Source organism: Platichthys flesus, chromosome 12 (assembly GCF_949316205.1).
Source record: "Platichthys flesus chromosome 12, fPlaFle2.1, whole genome shotgun sequence".
Lineage (NCBI taxonomy): Eukaryota > Metazoa > Chordata > Actinopteri > Pleuronectiformes > Pleuronectidae > Platichthys > Platichthys flesus.
The window spans coordinates 11,781,662-11,797,193 of NC_084956.1; positions in this window are offsets into that span (position 1 = coordinate 11,781,662).

The window sequence follows — 15,532 nt, forward strand, 5'->3', positions numbered from 1 at the left end:
TGTCTTTTTCCTCCTCCTCTTTTGTTTCCCATTGCTTCTTTGGATCTCAGATTATTCAAAGATCCATCACACAGTTGATGTTTTTGGCTGTGCCTTAAACCCTGATGCATTTGGGCGATAAAACGAATAACTCTTAAAAATACACATGGAGCCTGTTAATGTTTCATTATTCGTTCCTCCGTGTCAAATATTGTTCTGCTCATTGATCCTGTCTGTCATCGGGCTGGTACGTGGCAATGTAATGTTTCTGAGGTGAGGAGGTGCCCGAAACAGCTGAGAGACACTAGGACATAAATCACCATGTAGAGTTTCATAGTTTTGTTCAAAATAAAACAAATGTAAATATATTCGTCTTAGTTTTGTAGATACATTTAGTCTTTCTGTGTCAGTGTTCTCTCGTTATCATAGGATCCAAAAAGATGGAGTCTGCAGTTGTTCTGAGTTTTTACACCTGACAACAATATCATTTTATTACCATAGTAATAGTTCCAGGTTTGAAAGTGAACCCATAAGGTATCTGTCCTCTTGACACCCGTTTCTTCGTGTTCAGTCTGCAAGATAGGCCCCTTGGTGTTTACGTCTGGCAGAGCAGAGCAGCACTAACTATTCAATAACACAACAACGCTATAATACAACAGTGGTAACAAATGAACTGGCCCTAAAAATCCGAAATTGCTACCCATCTACAGGCTCTCAGAGAGATGTATTTACATTTTGGAATATCAGAAGCTCATCGAAGGCGCATGATAAGACAGAGAAAAATGATTTTGGCTGAAAATATAAAACACATCTCAAAACTCAGCCAAACCTGCAGATTGAAAATAATTACAGTAAAAGCTTAATGTGGAGAAATGATTGTCCGTGTCCCCGCAAAGAGCACTGCATGTATCATGTTCCCCAGACTGATCAATTATCGTGGAATTTTCTCTTTTCCACCCCCTGCTTTTAGGACAACCCCCCCACCAAATCCTTCTATTCTCAGTCCTCCACTGAGCCGTAACACCACAGCTGCTGTCTCTTTACTACTGCCCCATGCCCAGGTCACTACATAAAACACTAGAGCATTTAAAGAGAGTTAAGGCTACAGCTGTCAATAAGGCGGCTTAACATTGACTGTCACTTTTTATGCGTGCGCTTTGTAACATAGCAGGCTGTAACAGTAGGCAGTCAAGCAGCGCGGCCTGCCCGGGCACACGTCTGACGCTGCAATCAAATGTCTATTAATCAGCGGGAGGAAACAGGACCAGCAGAGGAGTGAAGACAGAGGATCTCGTCCTCTTTCACACGGACAAATACGATATATTGTTACATGCTATTCATCCTGCGTGGCGTCTTTGAAGTCATTCTCGAGCTGGGAAGTCCACAGGGTGATTTTTCAACAGGGCATAAATGAACATGAAGGGGATTGTGCACTGATCCGCTTGCATATGAAGTAAAAATCGAATGATACAGATAATGTAACCCAACTACAATAACATTACGCTAAATAACAGTTTATGTGCTTATTAGAATATAATACTCCCTAACTACCCAGTAGTCGTCATCAACTCTCCCCACCGCCGAGGCCAGTGCTGGCTGATGTGCTTGGCTTGGAGTCACACAAGAAGTCAAACATAGAGCAAACTTCTGCTTACTAACAATCCGGTGTGCCGCCAGATGCTTCATTAAGTTTGACGTGTTCCTCCTTTTTTACAAGGATGTTTTGAAACATTTGTCATCCTGTCTCCTCGAGTTTGAGGTAGCTATGAGCTAACTGTAGGCTACAACGTTACATGCTGGACTAGGACAAATAGGGATGAATATAAAGATTTAAAAAAAAAATGATTTAATGAGAAAGAAATATGTATTTTTATGATGTAAACAGATTTGTGGAATGTGAATATTGTGGTGAGTGTTGACATGGTGGTTGGTTGACATGGAGTTATTCGGTTCCCCTCCTCTGCTGTTCTTAATGGTCTGTGTGATCATGGAGGCCGCCTGCAGACTCCCTATCAGCAACACTCATACGTCACCGGTGTTCTCTGGAGAGCGCATTGGATGATGACAAATGAACGCGGGACATGAAGGAGAAGACTGGCAGAAGAGGGGAAAAAACAGGAAGACAAGTCAGCGACAGGTATGGACGGAGCAGAGGAGAGGTATGGATGATGTAGAGGAAAGACAAAGTAACAGGAGGTGAGGGAGAGAAATGAGCGGGCAGCTAGAGGTCTGTTTCCAGAGCTGGCTTTGATTAGTGACTGTAACCGAGCTCTGGTCCTCATTAAGTTACCACAGCGTGGAGGTGCAGAGAGAGAGAGAGAGCGAGAGAGAGAGAGAGAGAGAGAGAGAGAGAGAGAGAGAGAGAGAGAGAGAGAGAAAGCCGACTTGTTCTGGGAGGATGGACAATGCAGAGTCCGTCCCTGTCCCGCTTCACATCACCTTTTCAAACTAAGGTTACCCATAATTCAAATTCTGATCTTATTAGTTTTACACCGTGGAATTCACACCCTTTACTGGTGTGAAATATGTGTTTCAATAAAGCGATCTTCACTGGGGAGCTAGAGGCTTCACCTGCTCTGAAATGTGTTGGTATCTTCATCAGTGAGGCTGCAGAGTTGGGATTTCAAAGGGAAATTCACAATAACAAAGGCACTGGCCCATCTATCAGATACAGAGGACTCACTAATGAGAAGACATCATTCTTTAGTATGAAGGGCTTTACAACAGGCAAGTTCAGAACAGCCAATAGAGCCATAAATATCCTTTCCTTTGGACCACTAAGAATACACAGAGTTCTGGTATGTTTATATGAGATTTTTATAAGATATGTAATATATACATCTTTATCAGGAATGTAAACCATCATCTGGAATAAAGTTCAAACTTGTATAAAAAGTCTATGTTACTTATTCTAAAATAAATCTTGGGTGAAGAGTATGAATAGTAAGGAGAGAAGGGGCAGGAGGGGAGGAGAAGGGTAGGTAGGGAGGGCTATTGAGGGTTAAGGGAGTGGGGGGAGTCCGGATGAAGGGATGGTTGAGGGAGAGGAAGGATGAGAGAGGAGATTAGTGACAAGCTCCTGCGTTCAAAGAAAAGACTTGGGAACATCTTCCTCCATTTCATCTCTCCTCCTTTTCATTCTCTCTCGCTTCTTCCGTTCTTTCCTCTACTGCTTTTCATTCTTCTCTCAGTTGCCCTTAGAGGTCTTCAAGGTCTGCAAGAGTTCCTGAAAAGGAAGAGACAACTTAAGTGTCAGCATTTTCTTTTTAAAAGTCTAAACATGAAACAAACCTACAATCCATATTATTCAAATCAAAATGAGTTGTTATAAAGTACCTGAAGCTCTACGCTCTGCGGGATCAGCAGTTTGACTTGGTCCTCCATCTTGCGCTCCTTTTTTCAGTGAGTCCTCCCGCTCAGCAGACAACTTCTCCTCTGTGTCCCTGATCTGGTTTTGCAGATCCTCCAGAACTCGTCAAAATCGTCCTTCCAGTTGTTTTCAATTCGCAGGTTCTCCAACTGTGGGAGCTCAAAATTTCCTTTTACTTTACTTTCATAATTGTCTTCATATCTTCGAGCTCCCTCTCCATCGGTCAACAAATACACACAATTCCCACTACAAACTGTGCTGCATGCTCTACCCAGGTGCCCCCCCCCTCCTCTGAACGCTCCAATAATTTTCCTGATGTCGTGACCACGTTTGACTCTCACAATCTCCTGCTGTGGTTTTCATAAAGACAAACTTTAAGTTTTCAGACATGAACTCAGAAAAATGTCAGGACTTTATGTTTTGAAATTACTTTTAAGTCAGGCCACATCTACACTATTAAGTTTTAGTTACAAGACACACTACCAGCAGTGAGAAAGGAAAAATTAGACACTTGTGTAGTCGTTTCAATTCATTTTTGTTTAAATACATCATTTTAAAATATATTAGGATAAATGTAGCCTTTGTCAGACTTTAGTGTTTGGCTAGCTGAGTTTAACATGTAACATGTGTTGCTTACACAAAGCAACATGCCTGACGACACACATAAGGATCAGTGTTGTGTTCATATAGGCAGGTGTTGCCAAACACTGTGAGGTAGTGCGACAGAAAACCATTCAGCTTTCAACGAGAGCTCATTTGTTTCTGTCGTTGCAGGAATAGCTGCAGGATTAAGTGCACACTTTGAGGAGCCACACCACTCTTGAATGAAAACAATGAATGGTGAGTGGTGGTGAAATAAGATCAGTTCATCCTGTGCTTCAGAGGGACAAAGTCACACATGAAAAATAGTCAGATTTTCACTTGTGACTCGCCAAACCCACAGTGGAGCGTTTCCAACAGCTCGAGCGTCTTTTATGTTTCACTCTCTCTCGTTGCCAAAGCCCAGTGATGGATTTTCTTTCATGGAGGCAAGAAACAAGAGCAATATATGGAGGATTTAGCACCTCATTCAGTTTGGCTTCTCTCTACTCCTCTGCTTACAAAAATTCTCATCTTTAAAACAGCTTGATGAGGACCATGTGAGTATGAACATTTACATTTTTTGTTCTAATATATTTCAGAGTAATTATTTGTGTTTAGAGATAAGGTTAAATAAAAAAGTAATCACCTAGCCAATATTAATATGAAAAACACTTCCACATTGGCCCCAAGAGTCTCAGTATGCTGCTACAAAAGTTACCATTAGCTTTGAGGTGCATATGTACAATTTAATTAATCAGAACAGAGCTTTACCTAGGCTGAGTTTGTATCTGTTCATGTTTGTCAAATCCAGCCAATTGTGGTCATCACCATTTGTTAGTGACAGTGCTTCATTGCAAAATGTCCCAGCCACAAATGAACTGAAAGAACAGGAGGAATAAATAGGCACCATCATTTTTCACAACATCTGACAGGGCTGAGAAACCTCTACCGCATTACTGGCCCAGAATTCAACAGTTTAAAGGACAAGCATTATATTGGGCCAAAGCTGATCTTGGGGAGGTACATTTAACATTTACACATAAAACATTAGAGTTAATTTGAACACAGTAATATTTCAATGAGACCCTTTTTTGCTGGGGTATTTGTGTCAGTGTGTGTGTGAAAAGGAACGGAGGCTCCCGGTGGCCTTACCTCTGGACGCTAACAGGACTCCCTTAACCCCAGACTCCTCGGACAAAAGCAGCTTTGTGTCTGAGTGCTGTTTGTGCAGTGAAAAGGTTTCGGGAGGTGAATGTGAAATGAGGTCCTCCCTTTTCTTCTTTTGCAACCATGTCTTTCACGTCCTCACTTTACAAATGTATGGAGGCCATTTAGAGAGAATCAAGACCATTTAAAAGGTGTATAATGGTCAAGAAGCTGCGATAATCCGCTGTTCAGATGTCGGCTGGCCGTTGAAATCGGAGCTGGAAGTGTATGTCAGTCTGTCTGTGTGGCAGCTTTATGGGTTTCCCAGAGAGCCCAGAGAATAATACAGAGACCAATCACTGTTTTTCCTCCACCTCTCCCTTTTTGAGAAAACTCACCCTCTTTGTCTTTGGTCATAACACCCGACACCAGTCAAATGGTGGCAGACAACAACCATTTCTTGCATTTATTATGTGTAGAGAAATGGAGGGCAGCATATTTTCTGGATTTACACATGATTCACACACACTCAGGTACAGCATGTCAAGCGTTGAGCTATATGGACATGATGCTAATAAGGGTTTTTGTGCAAAGCTTAACTGGGCTGTTAAAAGTGTAGGTTGGTGATGATGATGAGGGTTTACTGCAACCACCCCTTCATGAAATCTGTCTGGATTCCAGACCTCTACAATAACCACAGCAGGCCTCCTTACGTCTTATTCAATGTGGTGGAAGAATAAGAGCAGCATTTGTTTGTTGCACCGGACAGGATCGTGTAGAGCGTCTGTACTTGCATCAAGACGCTTTAACACTGACCTTCTTTGGTTAAGACTTTTGTTTTTTTAGCAAGAGCCGCATCGACGGACCAACATTTAATCTGAACCAAAAGTAGTTTTGGTTTGGATCAAACTGAATAACGGTTTGGACCACTTGCAGTGTGAAAACAGTTTTGGGGATAGTTCGAGGATGACGAGGACGTTCATTTTGCTGGTGGAAAAACCAAAGTGATTTTATAGAGGCTACGAAATTAAAGCAGTGAACCGGTTCTTTCATTTTCTCCATTCAAACATAAAGACGAGTTTATTTTCTATGCACTTGATTCCCAAAAAGTCAGAGAACATAACAGTTGAACTGATAACATGTCCATGACAGACGCAAGATGTCTACAAACCAATCCATATCAGTTTTAGTTTGGCGCAGCCCATGTAGGTGATGATGGTAGGATGTACGTTATACAGTCTTTAGTCCGCTCCCTAAATTGAGATTTTAAACCGTAACTAACCAGATCAAATGTTTAACAGTGTAACAAACACATGAATCTTGGTTTGGAGCACAGTTCGATCTCTTTAGTGTGAAAACTCTTCCCAGATAAAGCCGTCTGTGTTAATCTCCCTCTTTGATGTAACTCTTCCTTTCCATATTTTACTGTTGCCTTCAAACTCCTTTTTATAGTCCCTTCCTCTTCCTCTGCTCGTTGGGTATCCCTGTTATCAGGTGAGGCTGGTTAGCAGGTCTGTGTCACTCTGCGGGTTTGATAAGAGACGTCTTGTTCCCAGGCCTGCGTATAGGCAGGGCCAGGTGACCCTGTGTTGGCTGCCTGCTGTCAATTTGCCTGACCAGACCTTGGGGACCTACAGGGGGCTTCTGGGAAGCGTCTGATCTTTAATGCACTATCTCAAAGCTTATAAAGCCTGATAACGGGGGGGGGGAAAGGGTAGAGGAAGAGGGGGCAAGAAAAGCACTTTCATTCTGTCACATTTTAACACATATAGTGGCTATAAAAGGGTTAAGAGGAGATAAAGGGAATTGATTTCAGGGTTGATGGTGTGACCTTCTGTGTGACTGGTAATGAGGGGATACAGAGGAACCATGGCTGTATGGATGAACGGTTCGGTGGCTTTACTAGCTGCTGTGGCTTGTTGGAACAGACAGGATGTGGATCTCTGCTGTTTGCAAGTCTGTCATTGTTATATTTATTAAGTAGACCTGAATAACATTGGTTTCCGGGGTAAAACTTACAAAATTAAAACATTTTCATTTGTGAAATATGCTTATTCTCATTCTTTGAGATGGATATAAACTGCTTTCAAACCTGCTCTAACCTCAGGTTAATGCCCTAAATTATCCTGCTGCATTATTCTTATGTGAAAGACAAAGTTCATGTCTGATAATGGCTAGAGAAGTTTCATGCCATCCTAAAACATGCAACACAAGGCTCGGTCCAAAGGTTAAATGAACATCTAGCACACATTAAAAAAGTGTAAGGTGTGACCCTATTTGTTCTCTTAAAAGCAACTGGTAGTTATTTTCGTATGTTGTGGGGGTGTTCCCCTGTGATCAGATTCTGGAAGAGAGTCGCCTCGAACCTCCCCAATCTGTTAGTAATCAAGCTGCCCCTGTGTACCCATTAAACCCATTCTGAATTAATCTCATTACAAAAAAAACAAACACTATTATCTGGGCTTACAGCAGGAAAAACAATTGGTTGCTCCGCGTCGTGCGTGGGTTGTGACGAATTTGGAAATTGTGTACTTGGAGTTGTCAAAAACTCAAAGTCTTGGTACTCACTTTTAATGAATGTCATGGAGCTTTTCCAGTTCCATCAGTTGTTATTCGAAAAATGTTCTAATAGTGTGCATTATTATGATTAGGATTAGTAGTATTAGAGGTAATAGTTGTATTAATACTGTATGTGTAATTGTTGAAATGTTTGTGTTTCTTTGGACACGTTTTTAGGGTCTTTATATTAATTCAACTGCAAGCATGGGGCTTTGTTTCTGACAGACATCAATATGAACGATATCAATCATCTCTTCTTACTCCAGGAAAATATTTATTTATTCCTTTAAGGCTTTTCAATGAAGCAGCAAAAAGTGACGTATCGTCATCATATCTTTCACTTTAAGGAATACGATTCAAAATCTTGAAGAAATAAAAGCCTCACCACCATCTTTGCACTTTACTTATCTCCCTCCAAAATAAGTGAAAAAGTAAATCTTATGTGTATATTGAATAAATTATGAAGATTCCCTCCCCGTGGTTCCATATCTGTGGTTGGCAGTTTCTATTGTCCTGATAAATTGGGTGTCCCCTCCACGTATTTTATTTCTAAGGTCTGAACTTTAGCTGCATTGGCTTGTCTGTCACTGGCCTCTTGTATAGAAGGAAAGTTATACTCCCTGTGGGTAAATCATTTATATTTGCACAGCTGGCCAAGGCTGCATGGACGGACTCAGAAGTATTTGGACAACTAAGCAATGTTAATTTGAAACCTATTAACATTCTGCTTTGGTTCAGGTTGAGGAAGATATCCAAGCACAGAGAGCAGCGTTCCTTTTCCGTTGCCTCAGATTGTCATCCATGAAATCACAATCACCCTTCTGGATCCTGCTGCATGGTTTTCAAGAAGTGATGTGGAATGAAAAACAGTTGAACTGCAGTACGTTCTCTTGTGCTACTCATAAATATTTGTCCACATCTCAAGCTGTGACTGGTTAAGCATCTGAGTGAGTCTTGAGTCTTTTTGCTGCGTTATGTTATTGTGGCAGAGATAATTATTTTTTCCTTTAATTGAATCTGTCTGTGGCTTAATGGTCGGATCCAGATGGATTAGCTGGTTTCCTGCCACCCCCCAAACACATACACTGGTGAGCGCTCCATTCAAGCAGTTATGACTTGTAAAGACAGCTGGAGGCCACTTTATCCAGTCCTAATCCAACTTGTCCTGTAGGACAAACACCATCAGGCGCAGCTTTCACACACGTGCAGCAGTGTGGAGCTTCTGGGAACACACTCCGGCCTCACGTCCACTGCTCCAGGCTGGAGGAAGATTAAATGGGCTTTTTTCCACCGAGGCTGAAGCTCTGTCTCCTCACAAATGATTTATGATGATCCTCCTGAAAGAAACTGACGAGGCTCCTCATGTAACTATACTGTCTGTGTTAGTTTATACGACCGTGTCACCCTGATCCTGTGGAGACGGTTCTGGAAATGAAACCAGGACACACAGTTAAATTATCCAAACAGTCTGAAAATGCAGATAAACAAATGTAAATTGTTTGTATCGAGAGAAAATGTAGGACTTGAAAAAACATGGAGATGTTATGATACCATTATTATAAGTTTTATTTATTTTACATCTAATAATTATTATTATGCACATACATTGTGGGGCAGCTGTGGCACAGAAGATGGAGCGGGTTGTCCAGTAAACAGAGGGACAGAGGTTTGATCCTGGGTGTTCCAGTCTACATGGGCTGCTTTGGGAAAGATGCAGAACCTCCAAATTATGCCTGATGGCTGTATTGGCAGGATAAGAAAGAATGTTAACCACTTTGTGGTCAATAAAAATAGAAAAACACATACATAACATGCTTAAAAAATAATTTAAAACAAAGGGAATATTGTAAACAGTTTAATAGGTGAAGCTAAAGTAAGTGTTGTGAAGGACAGAGGGAGGATTTAATGAGTCTTCACAGTGAAATTCAAGAATCTTGTAAAACATCATATTTGATTAGTTATGGAAAGCAAATACTTCTTCTTATTAAGTTTTCACTTTGATTTGTATTAATTCCTTATATTTCTCTTCACATTGTGTGCACTTGTCTTCATGTGTGTGGTGTGTGTGTATGTGTGTTTATGTGTGTGGGTGTGTGTGTGTATGTGTGTCTTCGTGCCAGTGTGAGATGTTCACTGCGGGTTCACTGTATCTGCCTGGCATTTGTTTAGACTGTGGTCCGCCTTGTTTCATGGCATCCTCGAGAAACATCTAAAGCACAGATTCAATTTGGGGAGCAGATCTGAACTTTCTTTGCCTCTATGGGCGTGTGATGTTCGTCGAGCTTGGGTGAAGGTCCACGTGAAGCATGCAGCCTTATAAAGACAAGATGGTGGCAGACAGTTGCATGAATCAACCAAGACTTGTATTAAATCTAGATCACTATCAGTCAGCAATTACCTTCCAATGGACCAGTCCCCCTCATGCCAGCTGCAGTGAGAGCATCAACTGTGACGTATATTCATGAGAAAACAAACATCCACTTTGCCAAAAACCAGTTACACCCATTATAACCCTTTTTGTAATCACTCATACAGTAGCATGAACAAAGCAAACCACTGATGTAAAACACTGAGCCTGCTTTCTGTCGAGCTTGCCTCATTTGTTTGTGTTGCGATGCAGATTACCCAACAGCTTGAGTCAGAAACATTAACCTAAACATAAAACCCTCATTCACAAACATTTCTTTTTTCCTCATGTGTGACGAATGGAACGACCAGTTAGCGGGTGTGTTTTCACAAGCGAAACCATCAGTTAGCGCAGGTCAAGCACATGTCGGCGTGCGTGCGCATGTTTTTGTTAGGAAAACTATATAATAAAATTAGTTAAACCTGTTTTGTTTTACTCTGTTTGCTTTCTTTCCCCCCCTCCTCCAGTTATGATGGAGTGTAATGTCGATGTTACTGTGCTTATGTGACTGTGCACACGTATTGTGATGTTTGTGTTGTATCGGGTATGGCCCAGAATCTATTACCTTGAATCAAAGTCAGACCTCCTGCCGCGACACGCTGAGGAGTGACAGTGGTGAGTCAAGACGTGAAGGCTCAGGGCTGTCGACGGCGAACCTCCCACAGTAATCCCCCCATCATGCTCGGATCACCCATTCACAGAATGTGTGCGGCTGCCGGAGGCCACGGAGTCAAAGGTCAGAACTGTAAGGATATATCATAGCGCGACCTCCATCAAATAAAGTGGCCGTGAAATTTTGACAAGGTGCAGTGTCAGGCATCGCCGGCCAGCTAATTGACAAATTTCTTTGTTTCTCAGAATGTGGTATGTGGGGATTTGAAAGAAGTGTGCTGGATTTCCCTGAGGTTATGGGAAGAATCTTGTGAGCACAGCGAGGAAGTGTTTATTCTAAGTCAAGAGTTACATCATATTCATGCTGCAAACCCAAGAGCATGATTTGATTATGTTTATGTAGCTTGCAGGATGAAATGCCAGCTCGTGTTTTTGTCACATCCTGAAAGCAGCTGCATGCAGCGCTTGAGGAGATGATAAACCAAAGTTAAAGTAGCCATAAACACCATCAAAATACTGCATCATGTTTTCTTAAGTAAATGTATGTAAGCATTAGCAACAACATTCACTGAAGTAGCAAAAGTAGAGCTACCCATTGTACAGAAATAACTTAGTACTATTTAAATGTTCAGCTGCCAAGTGATTTCACTCTTTGTTGATTAGATCATTTGCAGGATTACACAATAACCGCAGAACCCATTTCATTGAAACTTTGTAGGAAGGATGTGATATAAATCTGACACGAACCCAAAAAATTCTGATCAAGTTGTTTACCCAGGATTTTTCCTTTCGCTTTCCTTAACATTGCGACATAAGGCCTATTTCAACATTTTGTTTGATTTCTTTCTTGATTTCTTTTGTTTGAGGCTGATTCACTGATCTTGAAAAAAAGTCTGGCATGTTTGAGGGGAGTGTGTGGGATTTGGTGCAGCTTGTTGAATTTAAGTGGACTGCTGGGCCTTAGCTCTACAGAGGGCCATTCTGTTTATTAGTAAGGATTGTCTTAAAACTTTATGTTTCTTTTACACAGCTCCCGACAGAATGTGTAAGTGTCAACCCTATGTGTAGCTCAATGGAGAGAAACTTATTCCAAAGTCAGTCTGTTTAGTTCCTTCACTGCACAGTAACAATAAAGTAACATCTTAATGGTGGTGGTAATCTGAAGGTTGGCGGTTCAATCCTCAGTCTTCCCCATCTGCATGCCCGAAATATCCATTGGCAAGCTTGAGGTGGTGAGATTAGGAGCTACATTTGTTCATGAGGGAATGCTGAGACACGGTAAAGGACTGTCTATGGTTCAGTTCAGCTCTGGTGGAGCCTCAGGGCACATGTCTCCAGGAGGCAGCTGAAATATGGGCCTGTAGGCGTGTTTATTTCTCTTGGCTCGTAGTCTGGTTCTAATGTACCGGAGCAGTTCAAGTGACAACAGCTCTGCTGCTCATCCCAAGGTCTGGCTGAGCATGATGGGAGGAGGACAGAGGATAATGTCATCAGGTGTTGATTCTGTTTGAAATCTGTCTTTTGTTTGAGAGTGATTTCTTTTTCAATCAGAGGGGGATTCCAGAGGTGGAGACATCTGGAATTGCAGCAATGCTTTGCAAAAGGGAAGAAAAAACTCTCTGGATCCAACCCAGAACTGCTCTACTCACTAACTAACATGTTGGACCAGAAGATATTGGGGGAATTGGAGTTATGGTTCATATTATAGCAGAATGAATAATTATAATTTGACTTTTCCCTCCAGCTGAAACCACTTTAAGCTTTAAGGTAAGGTCATCGGCCCCCACTGAATAACACCTAGAAAGTTTCAGTTCCAATAAAGATAAACTAGACCAATTATAGTCGTTATTTCCAATGTTTTTACTGTAGAAGAATATATTTATGTTACCACTTCTATGGAGGGAATGTTACATTTCTCTTTTTTGTTCCTGTGATTTGTTCATGCCTGAGTTATTACTGTGCAAAGTTCCTCCGTTTAAACAAATTACCCTGACGGAAAAGGGGCACGAGGGAACTCACACCTCAGAATCACCACTTCCCCTTAATCCGAGAAATAAGAGCTTTGCATTTTCACACTTTGCGACAACTCTGCTTTATGAAATGCTTTGACCTCACCTTTACCCTTCCACCAATCACTAAAATTGATCCTTTCCTCTTCCACTTTTCAATCTTCGATTTTTTTGTTTCCCATTACACCGTCTGCATTTTTTGTTCCCGATATTTTAATTAACTGACTGTTTATATCAGCGGTCCCCCACTACCATGAACTCCTAATGCCAATACTCAAGATGTCGGGGTCACAGGGAGACCGCTGAGTCTTACAGGCTGGAGCGTAAGGGGTTAAAGTGCGGCCATGACCCTGCTGATGGAAAGCTTCTGTGTGGTCAACAGGGTCGCAGGTTCACAGAGGAGCAGCGAAGGGTCAGGTGGGAGTGACAGGAAACTAACGCAACACAATCCAAACCTAGAGCAAAACACGTCATGCTTGCTGTGATCGAACCTTCCGTCACTTCACTGGATCAGACCAGGGCGTGAATGAAGACGCACGAAAAATGAGAACATTTCTGCATTTTCATTTGGACTTTTGATATCGAAAAAAGAGCGACATTTATTTATTTTTATTCTTATTTCCTCTTCTTCTCTATTATGTAGATCACGAATCATAATGTTTCTCTACTGTCACGGTCCGTCTGTTGTCACTCATAGCTCGTCAGTGTGTGCAGCTATGGACGTGCTCATTAGGGAGCGTTCTTCCTGTGTGTCCTCTCTTTATTCTGATGTGATTTATGTGCATGACAGGTGCTCCAACAAATATACACATGCTACAACCATTATTACCACAGAGTCCAAGTTGTATTACGACCAGGGAGAACCTTTGCTCCGCACTCATTAGACCAACAAGTACGTGGAGGCCAAAATAAACTCTTTCTGAATTTCACTCATCAGAGCTGACTATTCCTATTACCCTGCAAATAACACGTTTTCACATCATTTATATTCACATTTTGGGAATTAAAAAATTGGCGGACATTCAGGGCGCCCTGAGAGGATTTAGTTCAACTGCAGCCCTTTAGCTACATGATGTATATATAGTTTTTATTTGAGCTATTACTCAATTACCAATAAAGTTAAAACCACCATTTTATGATGTTTGACTCCACTCTTGCAGCCTCAGAAATTGAATATAAAGTTTTATTTTGCTCGCTGGACACTAATGACCTTCAGCAAATAACCCAACCTGCTGTGTTCCCCCAACATGTACACCCATGTGCGCCAAGACGCATCCATTTGCATGTACCCATGAGGCACGTGAAGGCAACCTTGCAAGTACGCCGGAGCAATCTTCTTTTGCTGGCCGTCCTTGATCGAGGCCTCCCCTCATTTGGGCAAACAGCTGCGGTTAGCATGGAAACATTTAACCATGCTGAAGGAAGGCCCTCAGCCGGACCAACACAACCACACACTCATAAAACACAGCCATATGTGAGGGATCGCCGGGGTGTTGACTCCTCTTTTGATATTTAGTACGAGGGCAGTAAGTATTACTAACGACGTGGTATTTATAATGTGACAGATAATAAGACATGATTCCACTCTCTTAAACGGGATCTTGAACTCAATCATCCAATTTATTAGCCGTCTTTGCACAGACAGGGTATTAGAGATTGTGTTTTTGACGGGGATTGTACACAGGCTCTTGGGTTGTGCGTTTCACCTGCCTGAAGGACAAAGACCAAAACTAGACAGGAGTTCAATTTCCAGCAAACACACTTGTTTTATTTTCTGGAATCCCTCACCTTCCTTCGTCCAAGCCTCAGTCAAACAGGAGCTGCGCTTTCTCTTGTCTGGTTTCCAGTGGCCCAGAAATGTAGAAACACAAAACTGATCACATCTGATTGGGCGTCTGAGGCTGTTGAATTCACTCCTGGTTCGGGGGCCTTGACACACACACGTTGGAAAGACAAACCTACATAAATATTTCATTATGAGGTACCAGTGAGTGTTTGAAGCCAGCTGGAGGTGGGTGTTCTGTATAATGAACGTCTGTCGTTTCCCAGTTGCTTGAGTTGAACTAATAATTCTCTCCAGCGCAAATGTGCCATGATTTCCAAGATTTTATTGACATTTTACGTTTGTGTTTTGTCTGCCAGCCTTTTCATCTTATTCTATATCTATACTGCTTACTTTTCTTTATTTTACTTTACTTAACTTTTTGAGCAGTGCAGCTATTTCCTTTATGTTGCACCCAGAAGATAATAGATCTAAGAAATATTATGGAGGGATTTGTGGAATAAATCAGTGGAGCACAGTCATAAATTGCAACCTAATGAGACCAATAATTTGTTATTTGCAAATGTGATTTAGTTTTTTCTGTGGGGACGTCCAGTGACAAATTCAATCCCTACAGCTCAAAAATCCCTAGTTTTATGTCCAACATTTACTATAAATCTTGAAACATCTGAACTCGAAACAGACCTTTTAGAAAGGAGAAAGAAAAGCGTTGTGTTCGTGTGTGTGTGTGTGTGTATGTAGTATTTGACTGTCATGCATATACAGTTACATGTAAGATATTCAAGATGTTTTTTACAGTGCGTCTATGTAACCTTTGCCTCTAAATTTTACTTATTCGGTAACGATATATAGTATGTGACCCATTACTGTATTTTACTGCTCCCATAAGGACAATACAGTAACAGGATTTTTCACTTAATTCCAAACAGACCCTCGGTGCATTGTGTTACAGGAGAACCTCCAGAGCCGGCAGGTGAGCTCTGTCCACCACCTCACATACAAACATTAACAGCATTTCCTCATACCCGCTGTCATGCTCTTACTAGTGTATTTGACTTATTGTCTTCAGACTCTACGTTATTTAA